The sequence below is a fragment of the Oncorhynchus nerka genome, linkage group LG15 (genome assembly GCF_034236695.1).
Source record: "Oncorhynchus nerka isolate Pitt River linkage group LG15, Oner_Uvic_2.0, whole genome shotgun sequence".
Taxonomy (NCBI): domain Eukaryota; kingdom Metazoa; phylum Chordata; class Actinopteri; order Salmoniformes; family Salmonidae; genus Oncorhynchus; species Oncorhynchus nerka.
Genome location: NC_088410.1, coordinates 42423053 through 42446614, shown reverse-complemented (window position 1 = coordinate 42446614; position 23562 = coordinate 42423053). Strand labels below are relative to the sequence as shown.

The 23562-nt window shown below is 41.7% G+C and overlaps 1 protein-coding gene across 4 annotated transcripts in view; it reads right to left on the bottom strand.

Moving 5' to 3' along the window:
- LOC115142703 (CSC1-like protein 2) overlaps positions 1-22276 on the bottom strand; it is an 88381-nt gene extending 66105 nt beyond the window's left edge. For 3 of the 4 annotated variants that reach the window (XM_029682357.2, XM_029682359.2, XM_029682360.2), the window contains exon 1: positions 21936-22253. The gene's annotated coding sequence lies outside the window, so the exon portion shown is untranslated. Of the gene's footprint in view, positions 1-21935 lie in introns of all 4 variants that reach the window. The other variant, XM_029682358.2, reaches the window with a different exon arrangement.
- Between the last annotated feature and the right edge of the window lie 1286 nt (positions 22277-23562).

The following is a 23562-nucleotide window of genomic DNA, read 5'->3' as shown; positions in this document are numbered from 1 at the left end:
ACGGATCCTCGACTTCGGGGATGTCATCTATAAAATAGCCTCCAACACTCTACTCAACCAATTGGATGCAGTCTATCACAGTGCCATCCGTTTTGTCACCAAAGCCCCATACACTACCCACCATTGCAACCTGTACGCTCTCGTTGGTTGGCCCTCGCTTCATACTCCTCGCCAAATCCACTGGCTACAGGTTATCTACAAGTCTCTGCTAGGTAAAGCCGCGCCTTATCTCAGCTCACTGGTCACCATAGCAGCACCCACTCGTAGCACGCGCTCCAGCAGGTATATCTCACTGGTCACCCCCAAAGCAAATTCCTCCTTTGGTCATCTTTCCTTCCAGTTCTCTGCTGCCCATGACTGGAACGAATTGCAAAAATCTCTGAAGCTGGAGACTCGCATCTCCCTCACTAGCTTTAAGCACCAGCTGTCAGAGAAGCTTACAGATCACTGCACCTGTACATAGATGGGCTGTTTACAGATGGGCTATCTACCTACCTCATCCCCATACTGGTATTTATTTTGCTCCTTTGCACCCCAGTATCTCTACCTGCACATTCATCTTCTGCCAATCTAGCATTCCAGTGTTTAATTGCTATATTGTAATTACTTCGCCACCATGGCCAATTTATTTCCTAACTTACCTCATTTGCACTCATTGTATATAGACGTTTTCTTTTGTTCTACTGTATTATTGACTGTGTTTTGTTTATTCCATGTGTAACTCTGTGTTGTATGTGTTGAATTGCTACACTTTATCTTGGCCAGGTCACAGTTGCAAATGAGAACTTGTTCTCAACTAGCCTACCTGGTTAAATAAAGGTGAAATAAATAAATAAATAAATAAATAAAAAAGGCACAGGCCAATGTAGTTAAACTTGCAGAAGGCAAATAACTTCTCCAAAACGAAATATAAGTGCTGATATTAGATCGGGGTCATTACTTCAACATTAGTGTTTTAATGTATTTCTAGACTTTCTGGTAGATGTTTTCTAAGACCCTTTTCCATCTTTTGACCACAAATATTTTTATAGCACAGTTATGGAGCAGCTTCTTCTATCAAGTGTCTGTCTGATGTAACGGAGCACTGGAATTACATCCAAAGCTTTTCATCTTCTGTTGGGAAACAGTGTTTCCCCTCATATTAGTCCAAACCCAGTGTGGGTCTTCACCTGCTTTGTGAACTAGTGTCAACAAACAGCCAATAACAGAAAAATCCTCCCAGAGACCGACAATGCCAACAGAAGGTGACAGAGACATGGTAAGCAGACACTGGCAAAGACATCCATCAATCAAACACAAAGAACAATGACATTTCAAGAAGAGCCAGACACAAAGGAAATGTCATGTACTGGCTTCAATGATCTCAACTGTCTCTTGTCACAGAGAAAAAGGTAACATTATCATATGAAGGCATTATAAATGTATTACACATGTGCTTCATCCATTATGAAGAGTGAATTCATAGGATGTGTAAACCAAAAAGGAAGGTTTGCTCTTTCCTCTAATCGTGGATGTCAAACTCATTCCATGGAGGGCCGAGAGTATACTGGTTTTCATTACTTCCATTCCATGTGTCCAATTAACCTTTTCACAAGGTGACAAGGTGACAAACAGGTGAGATCATTCTACAGTGGTCCCTGCAGCGTAAGCTCAAACCGGTGTGATTAGAATGGTTATTTAGAACGTCTAGTTCGTTAAACTTCAAAAAGGTATTTTACACACACACACACAAACACGTGTCCATTACAATCTATGCCATAATCAGAATGCATTATTTGTCACCAGAACTTGAAAACATGTGAATAAAACTAAATACATTATGCTCCATACATACATGTATGCTACAGTAGAAACATGATATAAAGAAAGTAATAGGAACGCGCACATGTACAAAGTTATTATTTGTAAGGAAAACAACGTGAGCGCCAGCCAGAAAATGTGCCAGTTCGTGCAAGACTGCGCAAATGTCAGCATAGTTGATGTGCGGGACAAAATGGGAGAAGGGCTCTCCTCGAAGAGGGAGTTAAGCCTCAAATATAAATTGTCCGCAACAGTGAAATGAGCTACTTCTATGTGAACGAATGAGGAGGTGGAACACACCTTGTTTCAAAAATGTTGTTAGAAAATAATTTGACATTGGCAAGTTGAAACATAGCCTATAGATAATTAGGAGGCAGCGCGTGTTTACTGTTCTGTTGCGTAAATCATATTTTGGAACAGTGAGTGCATTCTGACATGTGCATGAAACAACTTACGATGGGGGCAAAAGTTAGAGATATTTGGAACTCACATGTGAAAAGATTAATTAAGACCTTTATTAATTTTACTTTTATTTAACTAGGCAAGTCAGTTAAGAACAAATTCTTATTTTCAATAACGGCCTAGGAACAGTGGGTTAACTGCCTGTTCAGGGGCAGAACGACAGATTTGTACTCAGCTCGGGGATTCGAACTTGCAACCTTTCGGTTACTAGTCCAAAGCTCTAACCACTAGGCTACCCTGCCGCCCCTGGTGAGAGCAGTTCCTAACCAATCAGTGACCTCATTGATCAATCAAGTACAAGGGAGAGGCGAAGACCTGCAGACACTTGTCAAACTCATTCCATGGAGGGCCAAGTGCTCTAACCATTGTCCTCGACCTTTGTCCCTGTTTCCAAGAACTCCAAGGTAACCTCACATCTGTAATTATGAAGTATTTTGAAAGGCTGGTCATGACACACATCAACACCATCATCCCAGACACCCTGGACCCACTCAAATTCGCATACCGTCCAAACCGATCCACAGATGACGCAATCTCAACTGCACTTCACAATGCCCCCTTCCACCTGGACAAGAGGGGAAATAACTGTGAGAATGCTGTGCATAGACTGCAGCTCAGCGTTCAACACCAAGCTCATCACCAACCTGGGGATCTTGGGACTGAACACCTCCCTCTGTAACTAGATCCTGGACTTCCTGACGGGACGGGCCCAGGTCGTGAAGGTAGGCAACACCACCACGTTGATCCTCAATATGGGGGCCTCATCAGGGGTGTGTGCTTAACCCCCTTCTGTACTCCCTGTTCACCTACGACTGTGGCCACGCACGACTCCAACACCATCGGTCACGACGTGGTAGAACTGATCACCGACAGCGATGAGACAGCCTACAGGATGGAGGTCAGAGACTTTGGTTGTGTGGTGCCATGACAACAACCTCTCCCTCAACATCAGTAAGACCAATGAGCTGATCATGGACTACAGTAGAAAGAGGGTAAACTTACCTCACCTCAAAAAGCACTAATCGCTCCACACTACACACATTCACATAAACTACATATGCACATTCACATGCATACCAACAACACAAATCACACATTTTTTACAATCATATCTATCCTGATGCCTAGCCACTTTACCCTGCCTTCATGTACATATCTACCTCATTCCCCTGCACATTGATGAATGTATTTTTACTTTGAATCTGTAAAAAGGCACATGACAGCCCGCTTGGAGTTTGCCAAAAGGCACCTAAAGGATTCTCAGACCATGAGAAACAAGATTCTCTGGTCTGAATGCCCAGCATCCCGTCTGAATGCCAAGCGTCACGTCTGGAGGAAACTTGCCACCATACCCACGGTGAAGCATGGTGGTAGCATCATGCTGTGAGGATGTTTTTCAGTGGCAGGGATTGGGAGACTAGTCAGGATTGAGGCAAAGATGAACTGAGCAAAGTACAGAGGGATCCTTCATGAAAACCTGCTCTAGTGTGCTCAGGACCTCCGACTAGGGCAAAGGTTCACCTTCCAACAGGACAATGACCCTAAGCACACAGCAAAGACATAGCAGGAGTGGATTCAGGACAAGTCTCGCAATGTCCTTGAGTGGCCCAGCCAGAGCTCGGACTTGAACCAGAGCTAACCTCTCTGGAGGGACCTTAAAATAGACTTGCAGCGACGCTCCCCATGCAACCTGACAGAGCTTGAGAGCATCTTCAGAGAAGAATGGGAGAAACTCCCCAAATACAGGTGTGCCAAGCTTGTAGAGTCATAGCCAAGAAGACGACGCTGTAAATCACTGCGAACGGTGCTTCAACAAATTACTCAGTAAAGGGTCTGAATACTTATGTAAATGTAATTCGTTTTTATTTTTTTATACATTTACAAAAAAACTGTAAAAACCAGTTTTTGCTTTGTCATTATGTGGTAGTGTGTGTCGATTGGTGGAAGAACAAAACTGGAAAAAGTCAAGGGGTCGGAATATTTTCCGAATGCACTGTAAATAATTTGACAGATTTTCTAAATAATATTTATTTTAAAGATAATTACTAATGCCATTAGTGAATGGTGCTACTGGTCAGATTTTAGAGACCAGTATAATGATGATTAAAATGGTTTGATCTAGATCGGTTTACACTTGATTGATATCCAGGCACCGTGTGACCGACTACCTCCGGAAGTGGTCAGGAAGATCTGATCACAATCATATCACAATGTGTCTTTTAATCGCCGAAATCGGTCTAAAGATGTCACAATCAGAATGTGGGCAAGATCTGGACAAAGGGTGAATGAGTTATAAACAGAGCTATTGATTCATACATTGTCTGAGTAGTAATACAGTGTAACCTGTTTCAGAGTTCCTAGCACTTGTACAGTCATGCCCTAGATTGACTGGGCGATAAACGAATACAGGTTGGATCAGTATGAACTGTGCAATCGGTCTAGATGTTGTTGAGGGATAAGATTAAAAGGGTTTGGCCTATTTGCGTTCCCCGAAAGATGGCATGTCTGCTTGCTTCAGAGTTCTCAGCTTAGAAATGAAGCTAAGGACTTTCAATGAGTCTTGCAGCTGCCACTCCCCAGGGCTAGCATTGACATCAGCCTTACTACTCGGTGACGGCATTCCCTTTATGGATACGGTGAGGTGTTCCCAACCTATTTTTCACACCTAAAATTGTCCCACTTTCTCTTATCAAAAGAGAATGGAATGCTTTTTTCCCTCTTCGCTTGTGTGTCTGATCAGAGTAGAGAAGCAAATATTCTCAGCTGAATTCTAGCTGATCAACAGGAATTCTATGCAAAGATCTTACCGACAACATTGAACTTCCCAACGACTAAATAAGGATGTGGACTCAATAGGGAAAATCTGACAGAAAATATATGTTGTTGTACCTCCACAATGATCATTGTGATTCGTCTGTGGTGATTGAAGAACACGGCTCAGAAACACTTAATACCTTAGCCTACTACCTCCTTATCTTATCAACAAACAAAAAATTGCGGGGTTGTGAAGTAGTGTTATATAAATGTTTTCAACTTCAAAAGTAACAAAAGTAACCACAGGTTCAGTTGTGGGTGTGCCATTGTAGCGACCTTAGTACAAAACCTAGTAACTTGACTGGTTTGAGCCTCTTCGCAATGACTAAGGCATCTGACCGACAGTTGCAAAGACCCATGACTGAGTTCCAGTCAGACTATTCCCAAATTAGCTGCATTGGTGTCAGAAGTTGAATCCTTCTGACACCAATTCTTTACAAAGTAAGGGGTATTTTAAGTAGAAAGTAACTTGTACAACTAAGTACAAAGTAGGAACCTCACCATGAGGTTTGAGCCTCTTGGGTTAATGACTAAGGTGTTGGACTGAGTCACAGAGACATGGGTTCAATTCTAGATCAGGCTACCCCCCAAAAAATTCACATCTACATGTTACCATTGAATCCTAGCAGAGGAAAGAGGGGCATTGTTCTTTTTAAATCCAGGTGCACTGCAGTCAACAGCACAACTAAAGCCAGGTGCACAGCTTTATTTCATACAGTGCTCTTTTACTACTCTTGATATGAAAAAGTGTCCTTTTTCTGTTTGACATGGCTTCATAGCTGTATCTGAACATAGTGTTATGCAGCCATCTAACCATCCTGATGAAAAGCCCATGTCTTATAAGTACAAATGTGATTACTTTCCATTGCCGTAAGACCTCATGAGAGGATAGTCAGAAAAGTACACAAAGGGCTTAATGAAATAAAAATCCACCCTTCCGTTGCCAAAAATACTGTAAGGTACTCAGTTTATTAATATAAGTGTGTGTGTGTGTGTAGCGAACAAAGGCATATACATTATTATTGAAAAAGGACAATTCTCCTACAAGATCAATTCCATGTCAGTATAAGGGTTACACCCAGAGGGGAAAAACTTTGGGGCCAACTCATGAGCTGCAATTAAGTGCACATAAAATACAAATCTAAAATGATCCATCTGATTGAATTTCCTTGGTCTGCAGGGAGGAATCATGCTACAATCACGGGTTTGTAATAAAGTCAGACAGTGTGAGTGAGTGAGATACAGCTGGGATATATAATGTGTGCGGTGTCTTTAAGGAAAGATAATGAGCGCCCTCTCTCTCGCTCATAAGAATGAAGAGCTAGAGAGGGATGATTGTGGACTACAGGAAAAGGAGGACCGAGCACACCTCCATTCTCATCGACAGTGCTGTAGTGGAGCAGGTTGAGAGCTTCAAGTTTCTTAGTGTCCACATCAACAAACTAACATGGTCCAAGCACACCAAGACAGTCCTGAAGAGGGCACGACAAAACCTATTCCCCCCTCAGGAGACTGAAAAGATTTGGCATGGGTCCTCAGATCCTCAAAAGGTTCTACAGCTGCACCATCGAGAGCATCCTGACGGGTTGCATCACTGCCTGGTATAGCAAATGCTTGGCCTCCGACCGCAAGGCACTACAGAAGGTTGTGCATATGGCCCAGTACGTCACTGGGGCCAAGCTTCCTGCCATACAGGACCGCTATACCAGGCGGTGTCAGAGGAAGGCCCTAAAAATTGTCAAAGACTCTAGCCACCCCACATAGACTGTTCTCTCTGCGACAGCATGGCAGGCGGTACCGGAGTGCCAAGTCTAGGACCAAGAGGCTTCTAAACAGCTTCTACCCCAAAGCCATAAGACTCCTGAACATCTAATCAAATGGCTACCAAAACTATTTGCATTGCCCACCCCCTCTTTTACGCTGCTGCTACTCTGTTATTAGCTATGCATAATCACTTTAATAACTCTACCTATATGCACATATTACCTCGACTAACCGGTGCCCCCGCACATTGACTCTGTATCGGTACCCCCCTGTATATAGTCTCGCTATAGGTATTTTACTGCTGCTCTTTAATTACTTGTTCCTTTTAATTCTTATTCATATTTCTGAAACTGCATTGTTGGTTAGGGGCTTGTAAGTAAGCATTTCACTGTACGGTCTACACCTGTTGTATTCGGCGCATGTGACTAACATTTGATTTGAGTAGGACTCCCTGATAAAATAAAAGTTAGATCAAATAAATACATTGGTCCAAGTTATGGTCACCTGCGGCGTGCACAAATGCAGCGTGATAGCAGGTCGGCAGACAAAAAAAATTACATTCTGGGTAAAAATGCATCCGACTCGAGGCCAGACTGCCCAAACTCTTATTCACACAAGTGACCATTTTTTTTTTAATCATCCCACTCTGTTTTTAATATGAATGGACCTTTCGTCTTTGTCACTGCAGACCAGCGAAATCCCTGTTACCCACAGGCCTTTGTTTTCTCTCCGCACCTCAACACACTCTCCCTCCCTCTTTCTTTCACTCCCCAATACAACACTCGCACAGATGTAACAATGAACACTCAATGGGCTTCCAGGGTGCAGTGGAAACATGCGACTCATGGTGGAGGACATGGAAAGCCCTCTGCACTTCCTGACATGGAAACCCCTCAGCCCATCCCAACATTGTCACCCCCCTCCCCCCCGTCCGGACTGTGTGAGAACAAAAGTTCTGTAAACTAAAGAATTATCCTAGTCCATTCCTATAGGGAAGCTTCAGATACCATTCAAACCATTTCTGCTTGATTTAACTGCCAAGCAGAATATATTATGCAATAAAATAGCCTACCGGGATAGACTTTATACAACAATAATTTTATTGAGTCAAAAGGCAAGACGTGGCAGAATACCATAATTTAGTCTATTTCTTACACCACTACTCCACAGTGAAACTCTTAACGTCTAATTTGGGCACAAAAGTTACATAATATTATGATTGTGGATAAATACACGGAACCAAAATATAAACGCAGTATGTAACGTTTTGGTCCCATGTTTCCTGAGCTGAAATAAAATATCCCAGAAATGTTCCACACACACAAAACACATTTCACAAAAATTGTGTGCATACATTTTTTTTTTTTTACATTCCTATCAGTGAGCATTTCTCCTTTGCCAAGATAATCCATCCACCTGACAGGTGTGGCATATCAAAAAGCTGATTAACAGCATGATCATTACACAAGTGCACCTTGTGCTGGAGACAATAAAATGCCACTAAAATGTGCAGTTGTGTCACACAATACAATGTGACATGCATCTCATGATGAGGGAGCATGCAATTGGCATGCTGACTACAGGAATGTCTACCAGAGCTGTTGACAGATAATTAAATGTTAACTCCTCTACCATAAGCCACCTCCTATGTCATCTAAGAGAATTTGGCAATACGTCCAAGCAGCCTACATGTACGGCGTTGTTTGGGCGAGTGGTTTGCTGTTGTCAAAGTTACGTATGGGCAGGCATAAGTTACGGACAACGAACACAATTGCATTTTATTGATGGCAATTTGAATGCACAGAGATACCGTGACGAGATCCCGAGACCCATTGTCGTGCCATTCATCCTTCGCCTTCACCTCACGTTTCAGCATGATAATGCATGGCACCATGTCGCAAGGATCTGTACACAATTCCTGGAAGCTGAAAATGTCCCAGTTCTTCCATGGACTGCACACTCACCAGACATGTCACCCATTGAGCAAGTTTGCAATGCTCTGGATCGACATGTACGACAGCATGTTCCAGTTCCCGCCAATATCCAGCAACTTCGCACACAGCCATTGAAAAGAAGTGAAACGTTCCACGGGCCACAATCAGCAGCCTGATAATCTCTATGCGAAGGAGATGTGGTCACCCTGGATCTATGACCGGTTTTCTGATCCACGCCTCTATATACATTTATTTTTTTTAAATCTTTATTCCCAGTCATGTGAAAATCAATAGATTAGGGGCTAATGAATTTATTTCCTTATATGAACTGTAACTCAAAATCTTTGAACCCGAATGTTGCGTTTATATTTTTGTTCAGTAATAGTATGGTGTAAACAACTGTCCAGTGATTCAGTCAATTTTAAAAATCATCACTTTCCTCCACCACAACAGCAGACCTGAAGAAATTTGCAGGAACTCACCAAGAAATACTCAGTTGTTTTGGAATTGCCAGTAGCATGGAGCATAAACAATATTGAGCGATAACCAACAGATGATCTATTTACGGATATATAAATAATAATTAACTTCTCTAACCAATGTAGACAGCAAGTAAATATGAAATATTTCGAAGGGCATCACATGGATAGCGAGTTGTAAATTCCCTGTGTCATTGCTGACAACTATGTTCCTATTATTAACACAGGCCTGGTGCCTTGCGCCATGGCAAACTGTCAGGGTACAGCGGCGAAATACAAACCCCATTATTCACCAACATCCAAGGTTAGTTAGTGCGTGTGTCCTGCATCACAACCCATATGTCTAGGTTTGTGTGTGTCTGTGTGTGAGTTTTGTCCCATCCTTCACTGACACACTGCCATGTTCAGCACCAATTTCTGAAGGACTGGCTGCTAGTGCTAACCCTCGGCCTACAGACAAATACTATTGATCGCCATACTTTCAACTGGAACATCTTGTCGTCTTCACTCACCATACCAAGCAGCTCCACTGTGGTCGCAAAGATATTAAATATTCAAGAGTGAATATCTACATGCCATTGTTCCTTAAACAAAAAGCAAGAAACCAACACTTCAATCATGGTTCATTATAGTTGTCAAACGATCCAGCGCTTCAATTTGGGGATGGTCGAAAACACAAATAGATACATTAATTCACATAAAACATTTGTGTGCATATTGAGCCATGTTCAAGGAGCTGGGTTGCACCTGAGAAGTCTGTGCTGAACTTGTCCAAAGCTGGCCAAACACCTCAGCCATGTCTTGTTCAAACAAGAGAGCCAATCGATCTTTCTGCTCCATAACAGAGCCAACAGCTACAGAGATCATATTTAATGTCAAATGGAAATAAGGTCGAACAATTATGATTTTTCAACGCAGATACCAATTATTGGAGGACCAAAAAAAGCCAATACCGATTAATTGGACGAGATTAGATAGATAGATTACAATTACAATAATACTGAATGAACACTTATTTTAACTTAATATAACACATAAATAAAATCAATTTAGTCTCAAATAAATAATGAAACATGTTCAATTTGGTTTAAATAATGCAAAACACAGCTAACTTTTAAGTTCCTTGCTCAGAACATGAGAAAGCTGGTGGTTCCTTTTAACATGAGTCTTCAATATTCCCAGGTAAGAAGTTTTAGGTTGTAGTTATTATAGCACCCTCTCTCGCTATACCATTTGTATTTCATATACCTTTGACTATTGGATGTTCTTATAGGCACTATAGTATTGCCAGCCTAATCTCAGGAGTTGAAAGGCTTGAAATCATAACCAGCGCTGTGCTTCAAGCCTTGCGAAGAGCTGCTGGCAAACGCAGGAAAGTGCTGTTTGAATGAATGCTTACGAGCCTGCTGCTGCCTACCACCGCTCTGTCAGACTGCTCTATCAAATATCAAATCATAGACTTAATTACAATATAATAAACACACAGAAATACGAGCCTTCGGTCATTAATATGGTCAATCTGGAAACGATCATTTTGAAAACCAAACGTTTATTCTTTCAGTGAAATACGGAACCATTCCGTATTTTATCGAACGGGTAGCAACCCTAAGTCCAAATATTTATGTTACATTGCACAACCTCATGTCATAATTAAGTACAATTCTGGCAAATTAATTACGGTCTTTGCTAGGAAGAAACGGTCTTCACACAGTTCGCAACGAGCCAGGCGGCCCAAACTGTTGCATATACCCTGACGCGAATGTGCTTTTGTTAAATCATCACCCATTTGGCGAAGTAGGCTGTGATTTGATGATAAATTAACAGGCACCACATTGACTTTATCCAACGCAGGACAAGCTAGTAATATCAACCATGTGTAGTTAACTAGTGATTATGTTAAGATTGATTGTTTTTTATAAGATAAGTTTAATGCTAGTTGGCAATTTACCTTGGCTCCTTGCTGCACTCGCGTAACAGGTAGCCAGCCTGCCACGGAGTCTCCTCGTGGAGTGCAATGTAATCGCCCATAATCGGCGTCCAAAAATAAAGATTACGATTGTTATGAAAACCTGAAAATCGGCCTTAATTAAAATCGGCCATTGCGATTAATCTGTCGATCTCTAAAAATAATAACCAACAGCAACCATTGATAATTCTATATGTCGGAATGTGCTACCAAGCACCGAATCAAAACCAATCAGTCAGTCAGTATCGCTTTTCAATGTGCAGATCGACGAACATCTCCTGACGTACATGATTCATACACTGCATCAGAAACCCGCATGTCATTACTGCAAGTCAAAACATCAGAACAGCTGAATAGTAGCGATTTCTCAATACAACAATAGGTACACACCCATGAAGGTGTACAGAGTCAGTGTATCCCTGACTAAGAGTGCCATACCATTGTTGGCTGACACTCGTACATGACCAAATTACGTTAGCATTTAGTCTGGTCAACAGAGCGCATGAGGTTCTTATGACCAATCTGCCTCTGACCAGTGTTTGGTTTGTGGGTAAGGGGAGGAGGGGTTATGCTGTCAACAACACTGCAATGGAACAGGACACATAACACTGCATCAAACAGCAGTAGACTTCACATCATAACAAATTACAATCATAACCATTTATGAATACTAGAATCCACTATACTCCCTCCATATAAAATAGACTATTTTTTCATGTATAATTTTGAATTCTAGAAGTACTTTGTATCTATTTTAGGCCAAAACAAGAACTCTATTCCAGTGGTATGTATACAAGCCAAGTCTTTTTACAATCATAGCCATTTCTCAAAGGGAAACTGATGTGGATCATTATACAGCAGGCTGCTCATTATCACATATCTGCACCGGACATGTTCTTCTGCGAGAGTGAGATTATCTGCTCCAAACAGATAGCAAGTGTGTAACAAGGAGAAAAGGAGCAGAGAGAGGCGAAAAAAATGTCTAGGTAGCCTATAAGAACGCACCCGCTTAACATGAGTGCAGTGCTTATCAACAAACACAGAAACATCTCGTAGAAGTCCCATGACTGTCCATGTATTTGTTACCACTTACATAGCCTGTTTGTACATTGGCCGTATGTACCCGTATCGTAAACCTGAGTTAAAGACTAGATTAGAAATATACATTCTGCCCTAGGAACAAGGTGAAGCTGACCCAGCCTAATCAATGGGAAGGACATGCTGTAGTGAAGTTGAACAGAGAGCTGTGTTATGACTCCGCACCCCTCTCTCTCTCGGACACAGAATTCTTATCTTCGCTCATTAGCTGCAGTAGATTGGGTCCCATGCAGGAGCTCTCTCACTGAATTTCAAACACTGTGTCCATTACACAGACCCAAGGTAACCAGTAAATGTACTTGAAAGGTAGAAAACAGGAGATAGTGAGAGAAGAGAAAATGAGACAGAACGAGAGAGAGAGTGAAAGAATGACTAACGATATTAAATATAAAATAGTAGAATCACCCCACATAAAAACAAAAGATAATGACTCTCTCTCCAATGCTTCCATGTCAGAAAACACAGAGCCATTGGAAATATGGATTGGGTGGTATCCAAATTAGTAGCCTTCTGAAAATCATACCTTATTGGTATTGTATTGGAAATCATACCTGGCGTATTTCAAAATACCCTGGGACATTATAATGCACGTGTCAAACTCATTCCATGGAGGGCCGAGTGTCTGAGGGTTATCACACCACCCTTGTACTTGATTGATGAATTAAGGTCACTAATTAGTAAGGAACTTCCCTCATCTTGTTGTCTAGGTCTGAATTGAAAAAAACACTGCAGACACTTGGCCCTCCGTGGAATGAGTTTGACACCCCTGATCTAATGGGAAGGGACTTTATCTAGATTGAAGAGTTACATGCACTCCCCAAAAGACAATGGGGTAAATGGATGATGATCAACATATCGGTGTTGGCTACAGACTACAAAATATAGAATCTAGTTATCATTTTGACAGAAAAGCTATGGACAGCAAACCATTTCAATACCTTATTATTTTGTAAGGAGGTCCTCAAATTTAATTGATTGACAAATTTTTCATGAAAAAAAAAGACCGTATATATATATATTTTTACACAACTGGGATATGACAATAAAGTCAGACTTATTTCTAAATCATCCCAACTCCATGAAACTTGACTCAACCATGAAGATCATAAAAATGTGCGTGTCTGTGGCAGACTCTGCAAGATACTTTCACACCTCTATCAATAGTGGTTGTGCAGAATTCTAGTGGGTACATGCACATGCTGAAAGTCTCCACAGAAAATTAAGGTTGCATAATTGTGTTACCATCTGGGTATGAACCCAGGTTGTCTGCATGCCATTAGCATTACCTCTTATACAATAGTTAGTGCAGCAGGAACCTAACCCCATGACCCTGGCATTGCCCGCGCGAAAGGCACCTATATCGGTCCGTTAATACAAGGCCCAGTGCACTGCTTTTCAGATTATTTTTTTTTAAAACAAAAAAATGTATTTGAATGTTTACCAGCATTTGTAATTGGAGTCTGATAATTATCGGTACAAAACAGTTATTCTGATAATACTTGAGGAATATAAAAATTACTTGCTTGATATACATTTTCCAGATTCTTGAAATACTTTGCAAATGCAACTTATGTGAAAACATAAATCGTCTATTCATTCCTTTTCCATTTTAGTGGGCACTCTTATCCAGAGCAACTTACAGTAGTGAGTTTACATTTACATACTGGTCCCCCCGTAGAAATCGAACCCACAACCCTAGCATTACAAGCGCCATGCTCTACCAACTGAGCCACATCACATCATCACAAACCTCTTGATGTCTCAATGTACTCAAACACTGTATTGGTCATTGTTTTTCTTCATGGTGATGGAAAGCCTACAGGTACAAACCTAGATGACCAGCCTATATACAATACAGTAATGTTAATTTACATTAAGTGGTTTGTAAGGATGGTAAATTAATACTACACAAAAAGTATTTCATATTTAAGAAAAATATTTTATTTGATGTGGATGTCTTATGTCTTTTCCCATAACTTTGCACCTTTTGATGTACATTTTTTGAGGACAGGATTTTGTTCTTTATGGATTCCATTAGAATGAGAATAGCAGAGAAAGGGACAGAGCAAAAACTCTTACAATTCCAACTATTGAATCCTGCATTAATTAGAAAACTACCTTTTTGGTCAACGCTAAGATGCTTTAAAAAATAAATTAAGTAAAAACTGTCTTGCGCAACCGACATCTATAACGGTCTGCTGACCCAGACGGCATCTCTAGCCGCGTCCTCAAAGCATGCGCAGACCAGCTGGCTGGTGTGTTTACGGACACATTCAATCGCTCCCTATCCCAATCTGTTGTCCCCACATGCTTTAAGATGGCTACCATTGTTCCTGTACCCAAGAAGGCAAACTTAACTAAATGACTGCTGCCTCGTAGCACTCACTTCTGTCATCATGAAGTGCTTTGAGAGACTAGTCAAGGATCATATCACCTCCACCTTACCGGCCACTCCAGACCCACTTCAGTTTGCATACCACCCCAACAGGTCCACAGACGATGCAATCGCCATCACACTGCCCTATCCCATCTGGACAAAGAGAATACCTATGTAAGAATGTTGTTCATTGACTACAGCTCAGAATTCAACACCACAGTACCCTCCAAGCTCATAATCAAGCTGGAGACCCTGGGTCTCGACCACGCCCTGTGCAATTGGGTCCTGGACTTTCTGATGGGCCGCCACCAGGTGGTGAAGGTAGGAAACAACATCTCCACTTCGCTGACCCTCAACACTGGGGCCCCACAAGGGTGCATGCTCAGCCCTCTCTTGTGCTCCTGTTCACCCACGACTGCGTGGACATGCACGCCTCCAACTCAATCATCAAGTTTGCAGACGACACAACAGTAGTGGGCTTGATTACCAACAACGACGAGACAGCCTACAGGGAGGAGGTGAGGGCACTCAGTGTGGTGTCAGGAAAACAACCTCTCACTCAACATCAACAAAACAAAGATGATCGTGGACTTCAGGAAACAGCAGAGGGAGCACCCCCTATCCACATCGAAGGGACAGCAGTGGAGAAGGTGGAAAGTTCTAAGTTCCTTGGCGTACACATCAGACAAACTGAAAAGGTCCACCCACACAGACACTGTGGTGAAGAAGGCGCAACAGTGCCTCTTCAACCTCAGGAGGCTGAAGAAATTTGGCTTGTCACCCAAAACCCTGACAAACTTTTACAGATGCACAATCGCGGGCATCCTGTCGGGCTGTATCACAGCCTGGTACGGCAACTGCCCCGCCCTCAACCGCAAGGCTCTCCAGAGGGTGGTGCTGTCTGCACAATGCATCACCAGGGGCAAACTACCTGCCCTCCATGACACCTACAGCACCCAATGTCACAGGAAGGCCAAAAAGATCATCAAGGGCATCAACCACCCGAGCCACTGCCAGTTCACACCTCTACCATCCAGAAGGCGGGACCAGTACTGGTACATCAAAGCTGGGACCGAGAGACTGAAAAACAGCTCTCGCTCTCTCAATGCCATCAGACTGCTAAACAGCAATCACCAACTCAGAGGCTGCTGCCTACATTGAGACCCAACCACTGGCCACAAATGGATCACTAGTCACTTTATACAACGCACTCTAAATAATGTTTACATATCTTCCATGTATATACTGTATTTTATACCATCTATTGCACCTTGCTTATGCCACTCGGCCATCGCTCATCCATATATTTATATGTACATATTCTCATTCACCCCTTCAGATGTGTGTATTAGGTAGTTGTTGGGGAATTGTTAGATTACTTGTTATATATTATTACTGTCAGAACTAGAAGCACAAGCTTTTCGCTACACTCGCAATTTCATTTTCTAACCATGTCTATGTCACAAATACAATTGAATTTGATTAGTAAAGGCCCAGTGCACTACCTGTGAATAAAATTTAAAAAATAGTATTATTATTATCACCCTCAGCACCCTTACTTTCCGCGGCTAAGGGAGATTACACTTTTAGTAAAACACAACGGCCCAGTGGTGCAGTGGAAGTTATACACTCGGCATAAGCCATATGATGGGTATCAAAGTAGCGTAGTGGAGGTATAAGGCTTATAAATTATGTAGTACAATAGAGAAATCATGCACAAAGTAGCCTACACACATCGCAAAACACATTAAATACTGTATATTCACGAGCGCCACACACATAGCCTAGTTTCAGCAGAATATCATCTGCAGGCAGCAAGAGCGCACAGCACTCAACTGGCTTTGGTAAGGAGCGGCTCACGGAAGAATGACATCGGTAGCCAGTAGGGTAGGAAAGATATCTCCCAGTAAATGCTAACTAAGGCAACAATGGATATGAAAACCAGGTATTGAAAAAGTTTGGTCCGAAGTGTTTGTTAGTAGGCCATTTATGATGCCCAATTGTCATGCGCTGTTTGCATCAGGGACATAGGCATGGGTGGACACAGGCCCACCCAATCAGATTGATGTTGCTTAAGCATTGTTGTGGACTTACATCACCAGTGAAACATAGGATTTCACACACAGGGTGCCTTTCCCACTTCTCCAGGCACCACTACACAGGGCAGATAAAAAGAGAGCAGTCACACACAGCATGATGTTAAAGGATAAGCAGTCCATTCACGCTGACATTATTACGTTTAGCACACAAAGTAAGCGGTGACCTAAAGTTGAAATGCAACAATGCTTCAAGCTATCAGCAGCAGGTTTGCTGCATTAAAAAAACAGTTCCAGTCACCAGATGATCATTTAAAACTGGACTTCCTGTTGGAAGTTAGTCTTCAAAGGGGGGAAGCTAACAAATTAGCAACAACACCTGCTGCAGCCTCCGCAAACTAGCCGACAACAAAAGCTAGCTAGCTAGACCATGGGGGAAAACTACTGCTCGTTATTGTGACCCGTTGGCCCTCGAGAAGGCAGAAGTTTCCATACGTTTTTGTTAAAACTGTCCAAATGTGATAGGTTGATTTCACTGTCACTTTTGCCATAATACAGGTGAATGGCAGATGCCTTCTATACAGCTTCTGATTGGCCTAGCCAATAGTTGACTTATCTAGCTAGATTTACTGTATCTCCCCAGAGACCAGCAAATACAAATGCTGATTGGATCTTTTTTCCCTTTCTTTTCAAAAAAGCAATGAAATCCGAAAATCATTGAAAATAATATTAGAATGATTTTATTAATCTTCTCTGAAGGCTTAGAAGACCCATTCCTCCTCACTGTGTCTGGGTTAATAATAATTTGTAGAGCAGCTCTATTTTCCCTCAGCATGCATTTTTTCACTTCTGAATGGCTAAAGAATCCATATGTTGTTCAGAAATACTGGACATTTTGAACTCTTATTATGGTGGCGATTTGACAGAATTACAATCATGGTCTTGAATTGGACGTTTTTCTGGTCTCGGTCTTGGACCCATTGTTCGGTCTTGAATCGGTCTTGCTTTAGGTGGTCTCGAACACAAGAAACTCAAGAAATAAGTCAATACAATTGTTAGATGCGACCACCCACCTCTAATTTAAAACCAAACATAAATGGATTCAATGTTGTTTTCACTATCCGGGCACACACCTGTCTGTTTCACACCTGATGTGTAATCCATGAGGGGGTTTGATTAATCTCGCCTGGGCAGGCGTGTTTTGCATAGACTAAAAGTTGATTGCATTCAATTTGGAAACGGGCTGCCTCCCGGGGGTGAGCCAGGTGCCCCGCTCGGTCCGATGGTGAAGTCTGCTCCAAACAAAAGTGACATAATTAAGCAACTACTTGGGATCTGTGTTTTCCCATGCAAAAGTGATTTGTTCCGATAATGTTTTATCTGTCTTCCCAATGAAAACTGCCTTGAAAAATGTTACATTTATTTTATGTTAACGCGATGTGTGTTTCTGGATGATGTACTATGCTGCATCTTTGACAACATGGATGAGCAGATTACTGTTAGATTTGAGAAGGGCGCTCCTCCCTCCCCGCTTTCACCCGATGGGCCAAACAGTTCTAAAACTCAAGTTTTGCAATTAAAACAATGATATTTTGGAAAACAATGATATTTTGCTTCCGTGTAGTAGTTCTTTCCACTCACAGCCAGTTATCCTTGTCATTGACAAGCGCCTAACTCAAAAGGAGTCGGTGTTCTGAAAGCTGAGACATTGAGGATTATAACAAAAACCGCTCTGATGTCACACAAGCAAACCACACACCCATGAGTCCAAAATGTGCACTTCACCATTTCCATATTTGAAAATGTAAAATTACAATCATTTTGTCTGACATGTTTGTCTGACAAAGCTTAACACTAAGAATGTATTTTATAATTTAGCTAGCTGTGCTGGCAATAGAATAAGCTTTCACGATACCCACCTGACCCAGATTGTGATTCATAATGAAACGTTTTTGGATTGCAAAAACAGTCATTTTGTTCCAAACAAAAAGCCACAAGCAGGTTTGCTTCAAATTCCTCAAATGGCAAAGCAGGAAGAAGGCTCTTTCCTTGAGTCATAAAACTGCATTGAAATTACTTAGGAACTGTGCAGCTTGGAAAGGTATGTGGCCACCTGGAAACACCAGTTAGACCGCTCACTCAAACCCTTGTAATTGTTTTTTTTATTATCTTGCACCTACTCCAAAATGTAAATGAATATTCTTACATCACTGAATGTATTCAGAGTATTTTCAGATTTAGTTATTGAAAAGTGAAGTAAATGTAAAACGCACCAAAATAAACAGCGTAATGTTTGGATTCTTGTGTCAGGTGAAAATGTTGTGTCCTCACTATTGGTCTGATAATTTCCCAATCATCTCCAAAGTGTTCTTTCACCTGCCGCCTTGGTCATGCATACAGTACATTTTGAAAATATTCAGACCCCTTGACTTTTCACATTTTGTTCATTTACAGCATTATTCTAAAATGGATTAAACTGTTTTTCCACCCCTCATCAATCTACACACAATACTCCATAATGGCAAAGAAAAAACAGAAGCATTCTGTTTCCATTGATGATCCTTAAGATGTTTCTACAACTTGGAGTCCACCTTTAGCAAATTCAATTGATTGGACTTGATTTGGAAAGACACACCGGTCTATATAACATCCCACAGTAGACAGTGCATGTCAGAGCAAAAACCAAGCCATGAGGTCGAAGGAATTGTCCGTAGAGCTCCGAGACAGGATTGTGTCGAGGTACAGATCTGGGGAAGGGTATCCCAAAAAAGATATATATATATAAAGAAAAAAAGTAAAGAAAAGTCTGCAGCATTGAAGGTCCCCAAGAACACAGTCATTCTTAAATGGAAAAAGTTTGGAAACACCAATAATTTTCCTAGAGCTGGCCATCTGGCCAAACTGGGCAAACAGGGGAGAAAGGCCTTGGTCAGGGAGGTGACCAAGAAACCAATGGTCACTCTGACATAGCTCGAGAGTTCCTCTGTGGATATGGAAAAACCTTCCAGAAGGACACATATCTCTGCAGCACTCCACCAATCAGACCTTTATGTTAGAATGGCCAGACGGAAGCCACTCCTCAGTAAAAGGCACATGACAGCCCGCTTGGAGTTTGCCAAAAGGCACCTAAAGGACTCTCAGACCATGAGAAACAAGATTAAAGTGTCAAGTCTGGAAGAATCCTGGGACCATCCCTACGGTGAAGCACAGTGGTGGCAACATCATGCTGTGGGGATGTTTTTCAGCGGCAGGGACACTAGTCAGGACCGAGGGAAAGATGAACGGAGGAAAGTACAGAGAGAGATCATTGATGAAAACCTGCTCCAGAGCACTCAGGACCTCAGACTGGTGTGGAGGTTTACCTTCCAACAGGACAACAACCCTAAGCACACAGCCAAGACAACACAGGAATGGCTTCGGGACAAGCCTCTGAATGTCCTTGAGTGGCCCAGCCAGAGCTCGGACTTGAACATCCCTGGAGAGACCTGGGAATAGCTGTGCAGCGACGCTCCCGACACAACAGGCTTGAGAGGATCTGCAGAGAAGGATGGGAGAAACTTCCCAAATACAGGTGTGCCAAGCTTGTAGCGTCACACCCAAGAAGACTTGAGGCTGTAATCGCTCCAAAGGTGCTTCAACAAAGTACTGAGTAAAGGGTCTGAACACTGAAATGTCACATGTACATACGTTTGACATTTTTGGCAAAATTTCAAAAAAACTGTTTTTGCTTTGTCATTATGGGGTATTGTGTGTAGATAGATGAGTGGGAAAGAAACAATTGAACACATTTTAGAACAAGGTAACATAACAAAATGTGGAATAAGTCAAGGGGTCTGAATACACTAATCTATCTACATATATTGAACAAAAACACAACCTGTTAGTGAGCATTTCTCCTTTGCCAAGATAATGCATTCACCTGACAGGTGTGACCTATCAAGAAGCTGATTAAACAACATGAACATTACACAGGTGCACCTTGTGCTGGGGACAATAAAAGGCCACTAAATGTGCAGTTTTGTCACACAACACAATGCCACAAATGTCAAGTTGAGTGAGCGTGCATTTGGCATGCTGACTGCAGGAATGTCCACCAGACATGTTGCTATTTCTCCACCATAAGCCACCTCCAACATAATTTTAGAGAAATTGACAGTACGTCCAAACGGATTCACAACCACAGACCACGTGTAACCACACCAGCCCAGGACCTCAACATATGGCTTCTTCACCTGTCAGATCGTCTGAGACCAGCCACCCGAAAAGCTGATGAAACTGAGGAATATTTGTGTCTGTAATAAAACCCTTTGAGGGGAAAAACTCATTCTGGTTGTCTGGGCCTGGCACTCAAGTGGGTGGGCCTATGCCCTCCAATTTCTGCACCACCGCACAGTCAAGTGATATCCATACATTAAGTCCTACTGAATTTATTTCAATTGACTGATTTCCTTAAATGAACTGTAACTTAGAAAAATCGCTTATATATATATATATATATTTGTTCTCTATATCACACAAACACAGTACCAGTCAAAAGTATGGACACTTACTCATTCAAGTGTTTTTCTTTATTTTTTACATTGTAGAATGAGTAGGTGGTACTATATAGTAATTTATTTTTCTAAATTATTAAATATTAGATACATTTACCTCAGAATAGTTATGTTAGTGACTTTAAAATGTAGATTAGATAGATAACATTTTTAGCTTAACTCGAGTAGTGGCAGCCAGGAAAAGTGTTACAAATTAGTTTCTGTGAGAAATACAGAAGGGTCAGTTACCCCACGTTACCCTATGCTGCTAGATGGAGATTACAATATCTGTCTAGAAACTGGGCTAGACTCAAGACCGTTCCTCTCACTGGATCCTACAAAGTCTTTCTGCAAAGACAGCTCAACGCAAAATTATTTTAAATGCGGTTCTTAGAACGTCAATTAGATCATACGACACGACGTTGTTTGGTTTTGAAATAATTCTTCAAATGGTCTAGGCTACTATAAAATTATATAAAGTAGGTTATCCCTCAACTAGCCTATAGGCGTGACAGGCCCCGAGCACAATAGTGCGAATGCGATTCTGCATGATTGCTGCGCTGCGTCAACATTTTTAAACACGTGAACCCTCGCAATAGTATATATTGTATGTAGGTCTTTACCTTCTGGCCATATGTCAAAACAAATTAAATGAAGCCGCATCGTCTTTTACCTGGCAATCCAATTTGAATTTCTGTTTGCGTCTTCTCTTGCTCCAATGGCAATATCCCAAACGAGAGAGGCTAAATATATCGTTACAAATCCACCACCAAGGTGACAAGGTCTGGAAATCAAGCAATCGGCCTCACGAGAGAAAGCTACTGAGAAGCGTCAGAAACATATTCGAAATCCATTATGGGCTTTTTGTTGCAAAAGTTTAAAAAGCGGCGAATTGCTTCACAGTCCCTTTGAACGACACCGAAAATGGACGTGAACGCTAGGAAAATAATTACCGGCAATTGGAAGCCCGACATATTCCATTGTGAGCCTCTCTCCCAACAACAAGCACTAGGTGGCGACAAAGTAACACTTCCGTTAGGTTTTCAGAATAAAAGTCCCTTTATCCAAAAACGCATGCAAAGTAATTTTGCAAAGTGTGACTGTCAGTGCCCACAGGCATTTTGTAAAGTGTTATTTTATTTATTTCCTATTAGTTACACCTCATTGGAATCATTGGAACACATCTGTTTTATTTACTTGAAATCTTAAGAACAAAAAATATATTGTCTTAACTAAACACCAGTCCACTCAGCTCACCAAAACCTAATTTTATTAGTATGGAAGTTGCAAATTACCAAGGGGCAACTGCAGATCATGCTGCTTGCTTAGGGAGTGCCACTTCCATCCGATTTGGCTCCTACCCAGCGCAAACTCAGGACCTCTGCCTCGCAAGCACACATGACGGCCCTCCAAGAGCATTCCAACCCATTGCACTGCCAATGCACTGCCCTTCAATAGTGTAAGGGATGACACTTTCAGGATAAAGAGTGAGTTTCATAGATCCCCATCTGCTACATATGCACAAATAGATCAGTAAATATGTAACAGTATTCACAAAATAAAATGAAGACTAATGATAACGTAAATTAACCATTATGATCATTTTTACACTCATCCATATTAGGCTACCAGAAGACTGCTGTTTTTGAAAATATTGTAGCAAATTCAGGGCTAAGCCCAATTCAGGACTCTGCCACTTCTTGATGAGGTCACTAGTTGTTGTACAAAGGTCTCTACATGCTTACTGTCTGCTACTGCCATCCCCATGTTTCTCTCACAAGTCCCTTGGGACACACTTCTTGTTTTAACACCAGCATAGCGAATATGTAGCCCGACCAAGACACAAACCCAGGTTACTGCTACTGTGAGTCCAAAACTTAAATTGTTACACCAAGAGGTTTGAACTTTCTGATGAGATATTAAAACGTTATTTATTATGCGTCCCTTTTGGGAAATGTGTCTTGCATCTCGACAAACAACAGCACAGCATCACCAATAAGTGGGGTGGCAGGTAGCCGAGTGGTTAGATCTTTGGACTTGTAACCAGAAGGTTGCAAGATCGAGTCCCTGGGCTGACAAGGTAAAAATCCGTTGTTCTGCCCCTGAACAAGGCACGTAAACCCACTGTTCCTAGGCCATCATTGAAAATAAGAATTTGTCCTTAACTGACTTGCCTAGTAAAATACATAAATCACAAGCAATAACTACAGCAGACATGTTCATCAATTCAGGTGGGTGGTGAGGTTATTTATACTGGTGGGAATGAATGATTTCTGGGCTCTGGCGGTGTTGTAAAGATG